General features: G+C 35.5%; 1 long non-coding RNA gene across 1 annotated transcript in view; it reads left to right on the top strand.

Annotated features, from left to right (window-relative positions):
- LOC106504343 overlaps positions 1-22544 on the top strand; it is a 699971-nt gene that overhangs the window by 212539 nt on the left and 464888 nt on the right. Inside the window, exon 2 of the long non-coding RNA XR_002346092.1 lies at positions 9366-9458. This is a non-coding gene — a long non-coding RNA (uncharacterized LOC106504343). The remainder of the gene's footprint in view (positions 1-9365; positions 9459-22544) is intronic.

Raw genomic sequence — 22544 nt, 5'->3', positions numbered from 1 at the left:
ATATATGCGCATTTTTAGGTCAGTAAAATTTTCTGTAATGAAAGTAAAGAATAGGTATTGCACCTTTTTACACAAATAGGTTCATTCAAATGTATTCATGTATTCATTAAATGTACATGTATATTCCAGGAGTGCTTTAGTTGCTAAGGACACAATAGTGAAAAGACAGAAGAAATCCTTGTCCTAATGAAGTGAGTGTCCAAGTACAAGATACTTGGGAACGGACAACAGGGAAGCCTGAGACGGTCAGGAGCCCCTCCTTTGGAACTGAATTTCACTTTGGTATCATATTATCAAATTGCTGTGCTGTGGAAAAGCATCCTAGACAGAAAAATATGTCAAGCTCAATGGCCTCATGGTGACAAAGAATATTATAACTTGTGAAGTAGAAAAGAGACCCTTATATTTGAAAGTCAGTCTGGAAGGACAGTAATGCTGTCTGAGACAATATATGTAGGCAGATGGCAGATGATACAAGATTTGGAGTTGAGTTTAAGATTTTGAGATCTTATTTTAAGAATAATGTTATGTAACTGAAGAGTTTTAAAAGGGAGAGATATGATTTATGTCTTCAAAAAAGCTCTCTTGCTTGCTCTTTGAAAGGGTGGATTGATTGGAACAAGAGTATATAGCAAGAGAGGCCAGGAAGAGAATATCACAGTTGTCTTGATTAAAAATGATGGCGGTTTGGCCTAGGTAGTGACAGTGTAAATGGAAAGAAGTGACAGATTCCAGAGATATTTAGATGGTAGAACTGAATCCTCAGAATTTACCTTCAAGACATTTGTAGTCTAATGGGACAGGAAGATGTATGAACAATTAATTTTAAAGTAGAATGACATGTTCAAGTGAGAACAGTGTAATCATAGATGCATGTGTTGCTAATGTGCATAGTATCCCTTAATGCCTCTTGGCTGTGAACTGAGAAAGCTTAAAGTGAATTGCAAACAGCAGGAAATCCAAGGTTTGGTCTCTGCTAAAGAAGGAAAAGGGGAATGAAAGGAAAATTTTCATTTACTGAACTCCTATTATGTACTGGTCAGTGTTCTCAAAAATAATCTCAATTAAGTTTCATATTCCTGCAAAGAAAGTCTTTTTATTCTTTTATGATGGATAATAAAACACATATAGAAAAGTCAAGAATATAAATTACAGCTACTTGGTGACCCAGCTGGGATTAAAACTCAGATCGGATTTTGACTATGAATTCTCTTCCCATTCCTCTTTGTCTCAACTTCTCATCAGGAGGGTTTGAAAGAACAACGGAACTGAGGTGGGATATAAAACAGCACTTTCCAAAGTATAGTGCATGTGATAGCAGTGCCAAATAAGTAAATTTTTAATGGTAAAAGGATTGATCAATGTTTTTAAACTTTTAAAATTATTTATTTAAAATATATTAGAAAAGAATATACCTAGTATTGAGCTCATGATTCTGCAAATATTATTAAGATGAAGCTGATGAATTTAAAGTAAACGTGTTGAGTCAATTGAAATGAAAATATTAATAATAATAGTAGTGGTATTGTTGACCTGGACCAAATAAACTCAGATATATCTCCAGCAAAGATGGGTTTATTTGGGATCAGTGGAGAATCACAGGGTTCAGGGTCTGCAACTATGGTGAGCTACTTACAAGTGCCCATGTGCAAGAAAAGGAAAATGTTTTTATACAGAGGAAAAGGAAGTTGAGAGGGCTATAGCAAACCAAGGTTCATGACTTTTCATTTGCTGAGTCTGTGCCAGAAAGAGAAGTCTTTTTTTTCCTTCCTATGAAGGCCATCATTGCAGGGCATGAGAGCACCTCTTCTGGTCTCCCAACACTATTTAATTGATATTTCTGCTTATTAATTTTTTACCAGTAGACAGGACAAAAATTCTGAGGGTGGTAGGTCATACAAAGGACTGTGTTAATTAGGATTAATTCACTAAAATATGCTTCAGTTGGTTTTTACTTCCAAAATACCATGAAGAACCCATTATATATGTCTATAAATGTTTATATATATTGTCTCCCAAAGGTATGACCCCAGTGGAGAGGGGAAATAATTTCTTCTTTGTTTTTGAGACAGAATTAGTAAGCCACATTGGAGGCTGATATTTGGTTTCTCCTAAGTTCCCTTCAATACTCAAGCCTTCAGGGATATAGTCTCTCTTGCCCTCCATCAGGGATGGTCACAGTTACAAAACTCAGAAGTACATCTTCAAAAAGGAAGGCTCTTGCTTCCTTTGGTTGGTCACAAAGGGCGGCCTTTATGTCTGAAGTGCCATAGAAGGGTACCAATCTTAGAATAAACAATTCTGTGCCAAATCCGGTCTTAGCCATTTCCCTGGACCACTGGCATTTTATGAGATGCTTGGGTCTTAAGTGATTAAGAATTCACTTGCAAAGTGTGTTTGGAAAACGCAATAGGTGCTGACAGCTTCATGTCTTAGAATTTTCTACCTAATTTTTTCTTAAAACACTCAGGGACTTGGGATAATATGTCAAGTTACTTGATATATATCAAATTACCTGAGGTTTTCCTTCAAGGGGAGTTTGCTGGGAGTGGGAAGTGATGGCTTCCTGGATGAATTCTAGACACCATACAGCTGCTGGGAGGAACAGTCCCTGATACTCAATATTCCCAGCTCATCCTCTCCCTGCTCCCCCATCACTGGTGTTCAGACACGTACATGCGCACATTCACACACATATTTGATATATTATCTAGATCACACTGGGATTGCACCCAGTGATATTCTTCATACACAGGACACAGAGCCCTACCATACACTTTAAGAGAATCTGGAATCTATATTTGTATGAAATGTCAGATAATAGATGTGGCTAATAAAACAGCTGAGGGAGAGTGCCAGAAATTCACAAATATTTGCAATAAGGTGGTGGAAGATCAAATCAAATGCCACCCAAGATATATGGAACCACGTGCCCCTATTGTATTGTTTATCAGCAAAGAATAACTTAACTCTGAGAAAAACACCCTTAAGCTTTCTAGAGTCTTCAAAAACCCACTTGGTAAATTGTCACTTCATATTCTAACTGGTACCAAGGTTAGCTAATAGAGTTAACTGAATATCTGTACCTGTTAATCTCAGGACTCATTCAGAAAGTACAGGAATACTATAAAATGGATTAGTTTTCTGTTGTTTTAGCAGTCAGCCTTCCTACTGCTCTTCCCTGTCAGATGTCTGTTTATTCAGTTGGCCTATCTTGAGAACAGTTTTTAGAAACAGAGAAGTAAAATATCACCTAAGACAAATAGAATGTTAACTGTAAGAGTAATTTAGGTCCCGAAATAACAGAAAGAATTTATTTCTAAGTCAAATATTAGGTAATATCCTGGAAGACATTTATCTCAAGTGCCCAATAGTCCACTTCATTTTAACAGTGACATAAATCCCAATAAACTCAGGTGACATTATGAGGTTATTCATTTCTTAGTACCTGCTCTCGTTACCTTTTCTTTCTAGTGGTTGTAAATCTTTGAAACAAGATTCATTGATGTATTCATTCATACATTAATTCATTTCACAACATTATTGAATGCCTATCTTTATTTGTAATTTTATGTAAGTTTTTAATGCAGTAAAACTTACATAGGTAAAGGTACACAAATCATAAAATATGGCTCAGTGAATTATCATAAAATAAATACACTCATGGACTCACCATGACCCAAGTCAGGAAACAGAAAATTTTCAGCATCCCCAAATCCCCTTTGTGCATACTGCTAATCGCTATCTCCTCCCAAAGGTAACTACTATCCTGGCCTCTTACCTGTTTTAGACTTTGTACACATGGAATCATCCTGGATGTGTTTTGTCTATGTCTGGATTCTTAGTGTTATTTTTTGGAGATTTATGCAAGTTGTATAAAACATTATATCACTCATTACTGCATTATTTCATTGTCTAAGTAAACCACAGTGACTTCAACCATTCTATTCAACTAGGGGGATATTTCTAGTTGGGGGGTATTAAAAATATTATTACTTTGAATGTTATTTATATATATGCTTTATACATATCTCTGCATTTCTGCCTATAATGCGTGTTGTAAAATAGACATCTCTTAAGCAAATAGCCCATTGTTAACCCATTGTATTTTTATCTAGGCCTACTCATATAATTACCACTAATATTGAGATCACTCCCAGATAATTCCTCAAGATCTTTCCATATGCTTAAACCCTTTAAAAAATAATTTCTAGTTGTCTAGCATATGATCCTCTCATAATTCCTTAAGCGTATTATTCATAGTTCTTTAAAAGTCCCAGTGTGAAAATTCTATTTTATTTACCTTCTAAGAGTCTGTTGCCTGTTCTTTTAGCTTTTCTATAAATTCTTATATTTTCATATGACTAATTATTTTTGATTGAGAGCTAAGCATTATATATGGAAATGCATAGAAATAATTTGAGGCTCCCTTCCTTCAGAGATGATTTGCTTTTGCCTCGGATAGGCAGCTCTGCTGTTGATTCATCACTGTAACTCAGTCAGAATGAGATGATTTGTAACTGGTTTTAGACCTTAAGAAACCTCTTTATTTTTACTTCATTCTCACTCCTGGGATACAGCCTTGCTGCTTTTCAGCCCCAAACTGGGGAGGTTTTCCAGGTCGTCTTGTCCTTGGGAGGCCATGACTTCAAATGTCTGTCTCCAGTCTCACTGGAAGTGGTGGCAACTCTGATAGATTCTCGGACAATCAGCTACTTCACCTTCACTCCCAACCGTGTGCTCTGCCAGGCAGATGCTCTTCCAAATGCTGGGCTCACCTCTCTGGATTTCCTATTTTACTCTATCCTACACCCTGAAAATTCCCATTGTCTTAGTCTTCCAGTGCATTCAAAGATGAAAAAACATTTTGTAATGCTTTTATCTAGTTGTTCTCTAGGACATTAGAACCAAAGCAGATTAGTTTGCTTTTGCCAGAAGCCCAGCTCCTTGAGTGCTTTTACAAATACAGGCTCTGCATAAGGGATTTCAGACACAAGAAACAATTCCTGCCCTCAAGCAACTTTCAGTGTTCTAGAAGAGACAGAAATATAGAAAACAAACCAAAACCTTACACTACCATGTGATGAGGGCTATAATAGAAGCAAGGATTAGGGACAGCCGCAGCACGAAGAAGCGATAATTAACTATGTGTTGTGTGTGTCGGAAAAGTCTTAACAAACTAGGAAATTCTGGGCTGAGGGAAAAAAAAAGGCATTGTCTTATTAAACGGTGGAATAAATGGAAAGTAGAGAAAAGAGTGCTTTGTAAGTCAACCAGGAAGTAACCCTTGAGCTGAGATTTAGAGTGAATGGGAGTTTTCCTATAGATCAGGAAAGGAATGAGGGTAGGGCATTTCAGGCCCAGGGAAGATAACGCACAAAGTCTAGGCTGATTTCCAGGTCTCTCTTTCATCCTCTCTCCTTTCTCCCAGGTGAATATTTTCTAATTGTGAGGACACTGAGGGGGGTTCCCTCAAGACACCCTCATCCATCTTAGAAGGTGTTTCCAAACATTTTATTTTCTCTATAGTCAATTATAAGCTTTAGGTTCCTGGAACTAAAGTCAGGAGGGAATCTAAAGCATGTCTGTTTCTACCAAACCCAGTGTCTTCATCTTCTTCAAAGGTTAGATTCATAAACACAACTGGTTTGGCTTTTTAAATGACTGGCAGTTCAACAACGACAACAAGAATTGCCCCCCCCATCAATACCCCCCCCAAAAAAAACCCAACCCCCAAACCAAAACAAAAACCCAAACCCAAAACACAGTCAGACCTAGGAATATAAGCAGAAAACCCAGAAACCAGGACAGGATTTTGGCCATCTGCTTCATATAAGCTGATTTCTAAGCTATGCCTTTTGATTGAAATGGCTCTATATAAACATCTGGTTCAACCTTTACAATAGTCAATTTTTCTCTTTTGGCTTGACTTATTTTTACTGAACTTGGCCTTCATAATGGGCTCATCAGTTTAGTGCAGACATGGTCTGTGTGTATTATTTTTTTCAAACAACGTGGCAGAATTCAGGAGCTCGTTTATGAAAAACAGACTGATAACCCAGAGCACATTGAGACAGGGTTTTTTTTTTTTTTTTTCTGCTTACAGCCATGGGTTTTTACTTTAGCTGTTCTGGAATCCTGCTGGAGACAATAGAGGGAGAATTTCCAAGAAGCTATTATGTCTTGCTATTATTGTGGGAATGAGGATTTCATTAAAAGAGATTAGTCAAAGAAAATACAGAGACAGTGATTCCAGGCAAAACAATTTGTTATTTTAGCAGTCTATCCATATCAGAAATCTGGTTCTTATGTGCTCTTTCCTTTCCTCTTACATTGCCTCCATTCTGCTTTTGGGTTCCTTCTTCAGGGAAGAAGCATTCTCAGTCATACTTGCTAATGCTGGGGACCCTTAATAAGTCACAGACTTTAGTTATATTTCCGGAGTGCTCTTTACTGCAGTTGGTCTTATGTGGAATTCATTCAAAACATGGTTAATTATCACGTAAACCAAAACTCTCTTCTGTTCATCTGCAGCTGCAGGTTTTTTGGAGGTTGTTCTGTTGTTTGTTTTGATATTGGCAGTAGTGATGTGGCTTCTGGGAGAATGTATAGGAGTGAGCTTAGGGTTTTAGGCTAGGACAAAAAAGGAGGGCTTGACTGTTTTGCTACCTTTGCAATCTTATTTGGATTGGATGGCTGTTTTGCTACCTTTGCAATCTTATTCTCCCATCAGATTATATTCTCTTTTGATGCATTACCTTTCAAGTCTAAGGAATATTTTTTTCTTTCCATTTTTAGTTTGATAACTCAGGAAATTATTATAGTCCTACATAACTTTCAAGGAAATCATACCTAAACTTCTCTCATGGTTGAAAACTTTGCTCTCTCTTCCACAAGATGAGTATACTAATGTTTTTCCATGGCTTGTAAGCCAAGAAACATATCTCAAAATAACAGAGTATATACAAGTATATAGCTAAGGGACTTTGGATTATTTATCATTTTGTATCCAGCATCTGGGTGGAGCCTAAGGTTAGATCAAGTGAAAGGGAAACGAATGTTTATTGAGGGCCACTTCGGGGCTCTGTACTTTACTTGGTGGGTGCTGTTTAATACTGGTAATTACCCCTGTGAGGAAGGTGTTCTCAGCAGTTTAAAGCTGAGAACAGAGTTTGGTATGTGACATAGAAGCAACAAAACTTTGTTGTTAAGTCTTCATTTGGAAAGAGTCTCATGATTTGAAGTTTTTGTTCAGTTGTCTAAATAAGGAATTAGGCATTTTTGTAGTTTGGAGATACTACTTTCTTGGGATTTAGCAGAATTTTCCAGGCTGAGAGATAATAGGAAACTTGATTTTTCAATCATATTATTATCTTAGTAAAGGAAAAAGAGAAGTTCCTGCTTATGTAATATCAAAGTGAGTATCCACTTGACGAATGTGACTGAATGTGTCTTATTAAACTTATTGAACATTTTATCTCCTTTAGATCTTGAAGTTATTTGGGACAAATGAGCATATGTGTTTTACAATATCAGTTAAATGGCTTAAAATGGAACTATTTTGTTTCTTTTATTATTTCATCATTTCACCGTACCAGAACATTTGATTATATTCTACTTTAGGGAAGTTGGGGCTTTAAGATGGTGCTCTTTTACCATCTGAATTTTAGGTCCCTATGATTTTGGAGACAGAATCTATCACTATTCATCAGTGTGAATGGTCCTCTTGTTATTCTATGCCCATTCCCAGGCATGTAGGCTAAGGATTCTTTTGATTTTGCTGTCTTTCACTGCTCTGTAACGGAGGAATTTACAGGCCTATGTTTGAAGGACCATTAAAGTAAAGCAAAAGGAGCAATGTTTCTCAGGCATCTGTTTGTGCTAGGAGTAGGACTGTCAGATTTAGTAAATGAAAAGATAAGAAATCTAGGAGTTCCCATTGTGGTGCAGTGGTTAACGAACCATGAACCGGACTAGGAACCATGGGGTTGCTTGTTCGGTCCCTGCCCTTGCTCAGTGGGTTAATGATCCAGCATTGCTGTGAGCTGTGGTGTCAGTTGCAGACGCGGCTGGGATCCCGCATTGCTGTGGCTCTGGCGTAGGCTGGTGGCTACAGCTCCGATTGGACCCCTAGCCTGGGAACTTCCATATGCCGCAGGAGCGGCCCAAAGAAATAGCAAAAAAAAAAAAAAAAAAAAAAGATAGAAAAGATAAGAAATCTAGTTAAATATGAACTTCAGATAAACAGATATTGTAATAAGCAACATATTTTAAAATATTCATTGTCGGAGTTCCCGTTGTGGCTCGGTGGTTAATGAGTCCGACTAGGAACCATGAGGTTGCGGGTTTGATCCCTGGCCTTGCTCAGTGGGTTAAGGATCTGGTGTTACTGTGGCTGTGGTGTAGGCCAGCGGCTATGGCTCCGATTAGACCCTAGCCTGGGAACCTCCATATGCTGTGAGAGCGGCTCTAGAAAAGGAAAAAAAAGAAAATTCATTGTTTATTTGGCAACCTTGGTCTGTAACTATTCTAGAAGCTTTACGATTTTACCTATTTTAATCTTAGTATCATTCCTCTGGGAGAAAAACATACTGTATCATTCCTTTAAAGATAAGAAAACTGAGGTTCAGCTAGCATGTGTGAAGGTCTCCACCAATGGACATTGCAGTTGAGATTTTGAAGCCCAGATGTGTCTGATTCCAATTCAAAAGGCGAAGCAAAATTCTAAAAGAAATATTCCCCCAAATAGGTACAAGAACTCTGTTTCCCTGAATAAAGCTGATATTTTTATTCTTTCAATTAGATATTACCATTCTGAATTCTGAAGAGAAAGAATGGATGCATTAAAATTCAAGATATAATAAGTCATTACAACTCCTACCTCAAATGCTGCATGAGAAACTAATCTTTAAGTCTTTATCATCCATCTGGACAAAAGCAATCGTCATATAGAGCCCTTGATCAAATCTCCTCCTGTGTGTAAATGTTTTGCTGATTTGATCCCCAGACTTTGATACTAGGGCTTGATTTTAAATTTTCATAGAGGACCTATACTCTTCATGTTAAGGAAAAACATCACAAATCAGTAAATGGAAGATAGATAAATATTCAGAAAATAGAAAACCTGATGTCCATTCTTAGCTCCATTCATCTTTAGTTCTCTTCTTTAATAGAGAGGTGCTGTCGATGTTACAGGATTAGGAAGCAAATAAAAAAGTTATTATTCAAATTTAAGATGCTTAGTAAACTTAATATTCTGTTGTTCTCGACTATGACATCTATGTGGTAGAATACTTTAGGTAGTAATAAATTTTTTAGTTTGCTTGAGATAAATTATGTGATAGATGAACTCTTGATCATTTCAGCAAATACATCCGAAGTAAGGCCTAGATGGATGCAGAATGCTGATGAAGAAAATTCCACGATAATGTCAGCTCTGGCTTCCTGGATGATCCAGGGTATGAAGTTTTTTCCCTCCTATCTACTTATTCCAAGTAATAGCTATTCTTGACTGAGAACACTGTGCTTTGACATCTGTTTTCAATATGCTTCTGTTTGTTCCAATGTCTCATATATACTCTGCAACTCTTCAGTCTGACCTGGGATGACACTATCAACCCACTTAACGTTCTTGCTGTACAATTAAATTCTGGGGGCTTTTTCCTTCAACCTTAGGAACTTTCTCCAAATATCCCTTCATAACTCATTTGTTTTATATGAGCCTCTTTTCTTTGTCTTACAAGTAATTAAATTTATTATTTAAACATTTGTGGTGGATGGGATAAATGTCCTGACCATGCTCTTATGAAGAACAGCCACTAGTCCCTATCTCTTAAAATATTTTCTTGCACTGAACCAGGATTGTTTTTACTGGAACAGCATCTGACATTTTAATTTTTTCGTTTCTTTTCTTGCTTTATTTTTAGACATTTAAAAACTGTGTTCCCTTTGGGGAGGTATTTTTAATAATTTATTTCCACAAATTTTTGTTCAGCATGTTTCCGCAGTTTCATTTATAATTAAAAAACAAACTGAAACACTTGTAATTGGAAGTAATTTCATGCTTTCAGAAAAGTTACTAAGATGATAATACAGGGAGCCCTTGCACATCAGGTATTCACTCAGATTAATCAATTCTTATTGTTTATCTTGTCCTCCTCTCTCTTCCTCATACATGCACACACAGACACACGTGTGTGTGTGTGGTGCGTGCGCATGCACTGCTTGTGCATGTATGTTTCTGTCTATCATCTACCTATTTAAAATTTCAATGTATGAATATGGAGGGAGGTTTCCAAACAACAAGAAATGCTCCAATACAAGCTGAGGGTCCTACAATTCAACTCAATGCTTATGCTATCTAACCCAAGATATTGTCAGATCCCAAAGTTAAGGGCTTAGTTCTGTAGAACTGTATCTCCTTCCCCCACTTCAGATGCCAGTTGAAAGTCCAGGTTATCGCTTGTGCTTCTGAGGACCTGCTATAGAGCAGACGTTCCAGTGACTCCCTTCTTGAGGTCAATTTGCTAGAGTACTCACAGAATACAGAGAAAATTTTTACTTACTGGTTTTTAAAGAGATTACAAGTTTATTATAGAAGGATATAACTCAGAACAGCCAGATTAAAGAGATACATAGGACGAAGTGTAGGGAAAGGGTACAAAGCTTCCTTGCTCCATGAGAGCAGCACTCTCCCCAAATCTCCAAGAGTTTATCAATCCTAAAGCTGTTGGAATCCCATCCTTGGGGCTATGACTGCTTAAATCCCTGGCCATTGAAGATTGAACTCAATCTCCATCTCCTCTCTTCTCCCAGGAGACCTGGTTGTGTGTGATGTGGGAGGTGGTGGGACTGAAGGTTTTAACCCTCTAATCACATGGTTGGCTTCCCCAGTATCTGACCTCTATTCCTATAAACTTCCAAAGTCATCTGTTGACATAATACATCTTACTGCTCTCTTTACTTAGGAAATTCCAAGGGTTTTAAGAGCTCTGGGCCGGAAATGGGGACAAAGGCCAAATGTATATTTCTTACTGTAAATCACATCACACTAGTTGTTTTCATCATCATCTACCTTTGCTCTTCCCATTTTACTGAGAAAGAAAAATAGTTTTTTTTAAGAAATAATTTATAGTATTTTCTATTTTTTCATAATTTATTTTTTTACTCTTCCTCAACCTTTCATTGACCACATTATTTTTCTTTTTTACTTAACTTAAACATGCATGAGAAAATAGCTTACTAGACTTAGTGTACACCAATAGAATATGCTTATGCTTTATTCCACTTTGTGTTGGTCAAATCTCTACAGTAGATTAACACAGTTCTTAGTTTCCAGAAGGCTTCCAAAGTGAGGTTCTCAAAATTTTAGGTTGGATTATTTCATTCCATTGTTGGAGTTTCTGACATTGATGCAATAAGGGACATGTAATCCTATAATTCTTTGTGTAGTATGTTACTGAAACTCTTCCTGTCTACTCCCGCCAGAGCACTTTATCTTGGGAGATGACACTTTTCAGAATGAAATAAACCACTGTTAACCTCCCAGATTTTTCCCCTTATTGTTTTTCTGAGCATTGATCTTTCCAAATCAATAAAGAAAGGGCTTGATGGTGGAGGAACTCTACTCTGGTTGCCACAAAAATAATAGTCATGTATTTGAGGGGCAGAGTTTAATGTTTTGAAGGGTACTTTCCTAAGAATACGATGAAGCACTATTTCTATCTACTTTCAGATGCACTTGCTTTTTCTGTTTGTGGTGATGTAACATGGGTGCTGCATTCAGTAATCTTTCAGTATAGTTTCATAACCTTTGAATTTAGTGACAATAAATCCAAAATTCTTAGACAGTTGACTCTCAGTTCTACTTAACAAATGAGCGTGGAAATAGTGCTGCTATTTCTGGGTTGAACTATTCATGGCTTATAATATTTTAAGTGTTTTTAATTATTGACCAGGTAATATTTATTAATTTAATAGTTACATTCAAAGACAATTTACTTGCTCTGGCTGAAATATAAAATTCATTTAGATCATGTTGGGGTCAAGATACTCAGGAGACATTAATATGGAATGGATGCTATCCATTCATTCCCTTATTCATTCATTTTGAAGGATTGAGGAGCATAGATTTTAAGAGAATCAACTTTAGATTTTAAATATAAAGTTAACCTTAAATCATGGATCTAATTTTGATGACCATTGACAGGTATTTAACTTTTCTAGGTTCCATTTGCATGCTCTAAGTTAGGAGTACTACCTATTTTTAAAGTAGCTATGAGAATTGAAATGAATTGAAATATAAATTCTCTAACATTATGTGTGGATTTTCAAATTGGCACTCCATATATGAAAGTTGTTGTTGCTTTTATGTAACATAATTTTTGTTCCTTGGAAAACCCCTACTATGCAGCAGAGGTAGGTGGCACAGTTTACTGATAGCAGGTTCCTTGGTTAGTAGATAATGTCTCGGTAGCATGCAAACCTAACCTATGAGAGGACATCATAAAAAGATGATGAGCCCTCTTATTTTATGCTACAGTAAGTTGCTTTTGCAATTGACCCTATGGATAAGAATAAACAGTAAATATTTCAGGCCTGGTTAATACATATTAATAAGTAACATAGTGTAAAAAGTTTATAAACAGAAACCTCAATTAAATAGAGTTGCGAGGACTCTCACGTCCTGATATTAGCAGAACCCAAGAGGGGAAGAAAACAAAAAACAAACGAACAAAAAAATCTCTTCTTTATTTTTGGTCCAGGACGTGTCCAATGAAAAGCCATGGACTCTATATTTTCTTTAGCTCTCCCAACTTCCTTTTCTTCTCCATAAAAGCATACTTCTTTTCTTGTAGTGTGGGGCTTTGTATGTGGATCACGCATCTGCAGACCCCCAAATGCAATTCTCTCTTGATCCCCAATATACCCATCTTTGCTGGGGAAGTCTCTGGCAGTCTATTTCAGGTCAACAGTAGAATACTAGCTGTATTTATCCTGGTGTACTCCACTTCATGGCAGCAGGGCCATACCACCTTGAATCATCCCAGTCTATAGGGTTTATTCCAATGTTACATGGCAATAGTTCTAACAATTTTATTAACCTTCACTGTACGATGCAACATAAATGTACATTTTCTGGCTGCTACAGGGTACCAGGGTTACTCTCTGCCCTAGATCACATAACTGTGTTTTTATCTTTCCAACTCTGCCTCTGAGCTCCTTTTGGTGATGTCGGTAACCCAATTTCCAAAGGAAGTCAGTGCTAATGGCATTGTGCTGGCATCTGTTTTATCTGCTCTTGTATTCCTTAGCTTTGATGCCTCTACATCATGGAGGCTCATGCACTGGTCACTGTGGGGCTTTACATGAGATTTCCTGATGCTCCATACATTCCATAGCCTCTGGTGAACACATCACTTCCTGCCTGAGTGGGCTTCTTTCAGCATCTGTAGCGAGAATATATTTTTATAAATTTTTTTTTCTCCAATGGGCTGAGCCAGTCCCAGGTACTGGCTTTTTCTTTTCTTTTTTTGTTTCATGCTGTGACACTTAACCAGGGTCTACTTAGCCAAGTTCCAAGCTATGACTAATCCATTTTTAGTATTTAGACAATGGAAAATGATTCTAAGATTATTTTAGATTACATTAAGGATAAAGTATTTATTCTTATTTAATTGGTATATTTGAGAGAGAAACAATGCTTATTTTACTTAAATACTGTTCCATATGAAATTTTATTTTCTTGAGGGGAATAAGAAAATCATTTCATTTATTTTCTTTCTTCATATTCACGATGGAAAGCCAGATTAAGTTCTATAATACAAATAAATAAAAACTGTGTTTAATGGCATGTCAGCTTGAACAATGACATGGCAAATGTAAAATTAAATTTTAATGCATTTTTGAAATATGAGGAAAGGATAACCATACAAAAAGTTATATTATGAGCCCAGAAAGCATTAACCATTTTTATAAAAATATTAATAATTTACCATTAAGAAAAGGTGAAATGAAAAATCATTGCAAATACTTTGAAGCAAACATCTTAAAAATATTCTAGTCATTTGTAAGTAGACTGTCAAATACAGTCTTGCAATTTTATTTGAAAATACACTCTATTTTTAGAGGCAGTTTGTACAGGATTTTTTAAAAATGAAATAATTTGGGAAAAGTAAATACATTTATATTTGTGGCAATAAATGAGATTTGTTTGAAAAGCCTAAAGCTCTGCACATTTCTTAGGTCCTCTCTGCAATCTTCACCCCGATGAGAATGAAATGTGATGGCTGAAGTGTTTATCTTCCTAGATGGAACATGTAACAGAGCAAGAAGGACACTCAAATGCTTCATAAACAAATAAACATGGTGTCCATTTTGTTACTTAAAAATGCATCCATGCTGTGTGTCTGTGATCACTCAGAGTCCCATTCTTGCTGGGGCTGGAGAAAGGGAGATTGCCACATTTTGCAGGTTTTTGCAAACCTTGACTATGTAAATGCTTTTAGACAGTTACCACATAAGCCCAACAATCATTTTGTAAGAGGAGTTCTAATTTATGTGCCTTCAGGGCGAAATAAATTTTGTTCCTGGAATTTGATACTGCTTAACAAAAGTCCTGTTTTCTATGACACCAGATGGAATACCGTATTTCAAGGGTAAACTCTTGAAAAAATTCAAAATTGCTATATTAGTTCTTTTAATCTGAATAGACAGATATATTAAGTAGGTTTTTCCAGTTTTAATTTTCAAGAGACTGAATCATTTGCTATGGTTATGGAGTTATACATCTTACTTTAAAAAAGGTGTATCATACTTTCTTGGCTTCCTCAGACCCTTATTTTTTTTTTCTTGCACAAAACAATAGCTATTTATGACAGACACTTCCAGCCAGATTGGAATAATTGGTGTCAATCAGACTTTTCTTTCTGCCATAAACAAGTAGAAAATTGAGCAAAATATATGAACCAGCTGTTGGCAGATACTAGACACCAGGCAGTTCCATTTGAGGAGGTTGAGGTGGGGCAGAGTATTGAAAAGGAGGGAGCTATGAAGAGAAACTGTTTCAGAATACCCCACTATATATCTGCAGAATACCCCACTATATAACTTCACAAAACCATGTAATAAAAAAAAAATACTGTAGGAAGGAATGAATTGACACATTCTCAAGGCTTATACAGGGCTAGAAATGGCTTGAGTTCCAACTAGCCAGAGTGGAGACACCTGGGGCATTTAGTAGAGACATCAGAGAGTTACACCCTGATGATGGAGCCAAACTGTCCCTAGAGTAAAGGTCATTCTTACCTTATTTTTAGATTTTTTTAAAAATTTTAACCAATCTTAAAAACTACTGCCAAAACAAATCATGAAAACAAGCTTTAAAAACTGACTACCAAGATGAAGTGCCACACTCTATAAAAGAAAGAAACAAAATCCAAACCCTTAATAACATAATTTTCTAGTATCCAATAAAAAGTAATAGACTTGCAAAGAAACAGGAAATGGATCCATTACAGGGGAAAACTTAGCCAGTAGAAACAGACCTGGAAATGACAGAGATAATGGAACTGGCATTAAAATATTTTAACTAAGTATAAATATATAAAGTCAAACATAAACATTATGAATATAGACATTAAAAATGGCAGAAACACCCAGCTGGAATTTCTAGAAGTGAAAAATGCAATATTTAAAATGTAAAATTCACTGGATAGTTTTAAGAAAAGGTTAGATACTAGAGAGAAAAGAAAAGATCAGTGAGTTGGAGAAAAGTGTAATTGAGAATATGTAAAATGAAGCACAGGGAGAAGAAAAGGGTAAAAAGTAGAACTCAGTGATGTATGTGAAGGAACCCCAAATATAAATAATTGTATTATATTGTAAAATGTGAAGGAACCCCAAATATAAATAATTATATTATATTGTAATTGGAATTTCAAAAAGAAGAGAGGGTCAAAAATTTTAAAATACTGACTTAAAATCATTCTAAATTTGGTATAAATTACCAAGCCATACATCTGAGGAACACGATAAGCCTAAGGAGTATAAACACAGAGGACACCAAAGGCATATAATAATTAAATTGTTTAAAACCAGTAATAAGAGGGAACTCTTAAAAGCCCATCAGAGAAAACACACACACACATCACACACAAGGGAAAATAGGTAGGAATGACTGTAAACATTTTATCTAAAAATTCAAGCCAAAAAGTAGTAGAACAGTATATTAGAATTCAGGGGTGTGTGGGGGGAGGCCAATCTACAATTTTCTATTTCAGTGAAAATAGTCTTTTTTTTTTTTTTCTATTTAGGGCTACACCCATGGCATGTGGAAGTTCCCAGGCTAGGGGTTGAATCAGCCGCCAGCCTATGCCAGAGCCATAGCAACTCAGGATCCAAGTTGCACCTGAGACCTACACCACAGCTCATAGCAATGCCAGATCCTTAACCCAATGAGCAAGGCCAGGGATTGAACCTGTGTCCTTATGGATACTAGATGGATTCATTTCTGCTGCACGGGGAACTCCTGAAAATAGTCTTGGAGAATGAAATTTAAATAAAATCTTCAGAAAAACAAAAGCTCAGAGAATTTGTACCAGTAGATGTATATCACCAAAAAAAAAAAAAAAAGTCAGAGGAAATTCTGGCTGAAGGAAAATGATACTACGTATAAACCTGGACCTACATATAAGAATGAAGTGGGTCAAGATAAGTAAATATAGAACTTTTTTCCTTTCTCTTATTTTTTTAATCATTATATGTTTTATTTAAGACAAGGTTTTATCCTGTCATGACATCAAACTCATGACCAATATAGTTTTAATTAATTATAATTCATCAATATTGAATATATTTTGCTCTTGATAAACACTGTTAAGAGAATGAGAAGACAAGCTATGGACTTGGAGAAAATATTTTCAAATCTCATTTGTGACAAAGAGTTTGGATCTAGACTATTTAAAGAATTATGAAAATTCAGTAATAAGAAAATATACAACCTAATTAAAAAAATAGGCAGAAAACATGAATAGAAACTTCACTAAAGAGGATATAAAGATGGCAGATAAGTACATGAAAAGATGTTCAATGATATTAGCCAGTAAGGAAATCCAAATTGAAACCATTCTTTTTCTTATACTATCTTCCATCATGTTCTATCCCAAGAGATTAGATGTAGTTTCCTGTGCTGTACAGTAGGACTTCATTGCTTATCCATTCTAAATGTGATAGTTTGCATCTACCAACCCCAAACTTCCCATTCATCCCACTTTCTCCCCAACCCTGGGCAACCACAAGTTAGAATGAATTTAAAAACAAAACAAAACTCAATGCTGTGCATATAAGAAATGTTCTTAACATATGAGAACTCAAGTAGGTTAAAGCAAGAGGATGGAAAATTGTACAGTCTCCAAATACTAATTATTACAAAGTTTGACTGGTCAACAAATTATACCCCAGGCCAAAATATTACAGAGGATAAAGGGTAAAATATAAAAATAATAAAGAAGAATAATTCATTAATAAAACATAATAATCCTTAATAAATAAGGTCTCATAATTGAGCTTCTAAATGTGTGAAACTAGTACTGGGAGGATTGAAACATTTTATAGTATTTGTAATTAAATATACATGTCATCTATATATAAATATATACATATATATAGATACATATACATACACACATACATCCAAGTATGTAATATTCTTGTTAGCCAGTCATGTAACAACTATTATGCTTAAGGCTTAATTATTTAAATAATAAACTACTGAAATTGTGCACACTATCATTTACTTACATGAGAAAGAATATGTTTTCTCAGCATGGAATAGATTTTTTTCTTAAAGAAAAATGTTGCTTTCTGGAAGGGCCATTTCCTGGAAATGTTTCCTGTCTGAACAGAAGCCAAATCTCCCTGAAGGCAATACCCTGAGCACGGTTGCGGCAGGCTGAAGGTACTTGTTTTTGGCTCATGCTGGCAGAGTCATGGACATAAAAAGAAATAGCTTCGCTTTATCTGTTGGTCCTTGAATGTTATGATTTTCTGGGGATTCTGTCCTTATTCTGCCCCTGCTGTATAATTGTGCCCATCAGAGATAGTTTATTGGAGGCAGGATGGGGCACCGGTCATTTTACTTTGCTCTGGTGGGAGAGATCTCTGTAGTCCAAATACCCCCCCCCCCCCCCCCCCGCTTGTGGGCCTGGAGTTCCCCTTTGTACTCCCAGGTGTGAAAACCAAGCTAATCACATTTCTTCTCTTGGGGTCTAGTCAATGACTATCAGGAACTCCTGAGATTTGGTCCCCTGCAAAAACAGCTCTGTTTTCCTTTGAGCTTGGATTTTGCAAAGAGAATGATGTCTAACTGGTCATTCCTGAAAAGGACTCTCCTTTCCTGGTATAAAACTAGAGAAAGAGCTCTTTGATGCATTTGCTAAAGTGACTTTCTTGAGAAGGCTTTACTTCTGTGGCAGGACCTGGAGGAACTTATTAACAGGATTATCTGTTGAGCCCTGTTTTGGGCCAGGTGGTTTTTCCCTTGAGCTGAGAGGTCCTCAACCCTGCATCACTTTCTCCATGTGTTCCTGCTCTGAGTCCTTTTGGGTCCTTTCCTTCTTGCATTAGGGCTAAATTCTTGTCTTTTCTTATTTTCCACCTTCATCCTTTGATTACATCATATGTTTACCTCCGTGTAGTTTTCTATTCATTCCTTCTGTATCCCAGATATGATCCTGATTCCCCTTTACCACTTGGGAAATCTCAGCTTGAACGTCACCAATTATACAGCTTTTGAAAAATCTTAGTTTTCCCTGGATTTTTTTTTTTCACTAAGTCCCAGATATTTACACTCCAGCATCTCCTTTATCCTCAACTCCAGCTTCCTCACATTGTATATGTTTTTGCCTTAAATCAATTTGCAGACAACTTTTTAGATAGAAGCTCTTGCTTTAAACTATAAAAGTAGTGGCTCATAAGGAGAATACATATATAATCATAAATTCAGCAGTGTTATTGGGAGTTTGTATGTGTGGTTACCAACAAAAGGGAATTTTAAAACTGGCATCTTCAGTTTTCTAATTTTAACCCCCTTAACAGTCTTAAAGTAATTGTATGTCTCAGAATATCAGTTCCTTTGGAATGATCTTGTTTTAGCAAGAAAACCAAGGAGCGCACTTACAAAAATGTACAAAAATTCTTTTCTAGTACAGTGGTCTTGTCTGTGAGTTTTGGTTCTCATTGATAAAGAGCATTGTGCTCAAGGGTCATTGCACATGAAAGACCATGGTAATGTTGCATTAGCAAAGAGCACAAATGCCCAATTCTGAAGAGTTATCCTTTTGCTTTTATTATCTGTCCATCAAAATCAAACCTCGGTGCATTTCTAGATTTTGGTAATAGTAAAGTCATTTATCTAAAAAAATATTTATTTTTGAAGCTTGAAAGCACTGGAGAAAAACAATTAAAAAGAAATCAAACTCAAATTTGGTTTGGGCTTTAGTGTCAGTTAATGCAATTTGAAAGTTGTGGTTCTGATAGGTTCTCTGGAAATTTCCTGAGTAATGACCAAATATGTTCTGAAAGAGGAATGGAAGAGGCCTCACAATTAGTGTATTAAGTCATCCTGGTACAGCAATTGATTAGTCTTGTCCTAACTGATTAAACAAGCTTTTTTTTTAGGGAGTTCAACCTGCTACAAACCATTGACTTTCATGAAAAATATCTGATGGTAATTTGATAGGATTGTATTCATCAACGTTAGTTATGGTGTCAACCAGCTTTATTTTTGATGCTATAGATTTCAACACAAATGTGAATACAATATTTATTTTGATTTTTTTTGGTTGAACACTTAGTATTATGCCTACCATAAAATGTTTACTCAATAAATGTTGAATGAATAAATTAAATAATTTTTAAAAATTTACTTTGAGGTATAAAAATATGCTTAAACCTAATATGCCTCTAGAAGCAATTTCAACAAAATACCACATGATGGGGTTGCTATTCTATGAACAAGGACATCTGAAGAGAAAATACCCTTGCTGCATTTCTGGTTAGGGTGAAATGATTTAGGGATAGGTTGAAAACATTAATTCAAAAATTCTCAAAAAAAGCCACCTTTCATTTTTGGGGGTTAAATATTGTATAATTGTTTTAAAGCAGATGACTTCAAAAATAATAGAGCAGTAACTCTCAAATGTGGATCAGATCTGAATTACACAAAAGTTTGAAAAAAACCACCAGATCCTTTTGCCTTACCTTGGACCTTCTGAATCAGAAATGCTTGGAGTAGGAAAGGGAATCCATATTGGAAAAAAATAGAAAATCCCCAAGCAGCCTCATCTGATTCTCCATCTCAGCTAGAATTGAAACTCAAAGCTAGTAGAATATAGTATTAAATTTATTAAAATTTTGCTTATTATAAATGGTACGTCAGAAGGAAGGAGGAGGATTGTTTGGTAGCAAAAGAAGATGCTTCCAATGGGATGAGAGACAAGAAAGAGAGAGGAAAAGCATATGTGATAATTCGTAAGTTATATAACTGGGGGACCATTTAATGTATGGGCATTTATTTTTATAATTGACTGTGGTCCTTAAGAATTCTTTTAATGCACATTATAGTTGTTGACATTCTAATGATTTCACTGAGTCATTTCTCTCCAGAATATTTCATAATACATTTCCAAAGATCCTTGTAAAAACAAAATCACCAGCATGAATAAAAAAATAAAATAAACTTTCAAATTATTCCCCAGTTATAATTTACTATACAATGTCTTTATCTCCTGTTGTATAGTGGAACTTCAGGAATAAATTTTGTCTGCTTTCTACTTTTTGAGTATTTGTTCATACATCTCTGATTGCTAAGGGCAGGGTCTATATCTTATTGTTTTCTTTTTGTGTGTACTTAACACAGTATTTTAGCAAAAAGAAACATTTGATTTATTTGACTTCGAAATAAGTTCATGTAGCTGGAAAATCCATTCATATTTGGTGGATGGAGATTTATTTTATTACTTTATTATTTTTTATTAGGTGAAGCAGGAAAGGGATTTGTGTGGAATGACTTCTCTAGAAGTTGTCTAGTTAGAATTTTTTCCTTTGTCTCAGTGGACTGACTCTATACCTGGATATTCTTTATCAATCAAAAACAATAGAATATCATAAGAATACATCAAATAAGTGCTTTTATTTATTAGAATATACAACAGTAACATGGCATGTAGATTACAAACTGTAGATAAATATTTCCAAAAAGTGACAAGAGTAAATTGATTTTTTTTAAAGAAGGGTGATTTTCTAAATATATTAAAAATACTTAGAAGATGCTAAAAGGAATTATAATGTTCCTTAGGATTGAATGGTATATTAACCCTCTGAAGTTTTGAGTGAAATGAATAATGTGTGTTGAATGAAGCCTTTGCACCTAAAGAGAGAAAAGACTCTAAAATAATTATTTTCAGGCATTCTCTTATGGTGTAGTGGGTTAAGGAGCTGGTGTTGTTACTGCAGTGGCTCAGCTATGGTGTGGATTCAATCCCTGGCACAGAAACTTCCACATTCTGCAGGCACAGCCAATAAAATAAAACAGAATAAAATAAAATAACAGTTATTTTCATGATGTTTTCTTGCCAGTTTTCATTCCAATGATATTAAAATTGCATGGAGATTGATAATTCAGTCAGATTTAACTTCTCTTAAAAACTCGTCAGTGTAGGATTTATGCATGATTTGTATTTTTGCCAAAATATAATTAGCAATTGAAAAAGACAACACACATGTGGCAGAAGGAAATCATCCTGCTGCTTTATAATTATATTTGCCAGATATGATGGGTAGGACATACATTTTAGGTAAAAAAGAAATTTCCATTAACACATTTAATTCCACCAATCTATTATGTTTGATTGAACAAAATGTGATTTGTTCAAATATTTTTTCTCATTATTTGTAATTAAATTCTACTTTATGATAGTGAATTTGTCATGACCTTAAAAAGCATAAGGCAAAAATGATAGTGGAGTTTTAATTTAGTGCTTATAAAATCAGCAGAGCTGAGAAGGGGCCTCCTATCATTTATTTCACTGACAATTTAATTAGAACTTGAAGTAATAGTTTTGAGGAAACTTTAATGAATATATTAGGTAAAATTATGTAACAGGAGTTCATAATTCTATGAACATGGTTATGGATCCGTGTTGTCATTGCAGCAGCTTAGGTCACTCCTGTGGCAGGGGTTCAATCCCTGGCCCAGGAACTTCCACATGCCGTGGGCACAGCAAAAACAAAAAAAACCAAAAAAAACAAAAAAAGAAAGAAAAAGAATATGCAACACTGAAAGGATCTGCAACTGTATCTTCAAAGAGAACCATTTCTTTTTTATTGTAATCTAAATATTTATTAAATGCTAATAGGGCATCTCCTAGGAAACTGTGGTCCTTCTTTGTCAGTATTCTAAACTACTGTTTAGCCTCCTGTTATATGTGACTCGAAAGTGGTCTTTTAAACATTGCATTGCTTTATTTAGAATTATTTTCCTACCA

This window comes from Sus scrofa, chromosome 7 (genome assembly GCF_000003025.6).
Source record: "Sus scrofa isolate TJ Tabasco breed Duroc chromosome 7, Sscrofa11.1, whole genome shotgun sequence".
In the NCBI taxonomy this organism is placed as follows: domain Eukaryota; kingdom Metazoa; phylum Chordata; class Mammalia; order Artiodactyla; family Suidae; genus Sus; species Sus scrofa.
The sequence above is the reverse complement of the archived record's forward strand: the minus strand, read 5'-3'. Positions and strand labels throughout refer to the sequence as shown.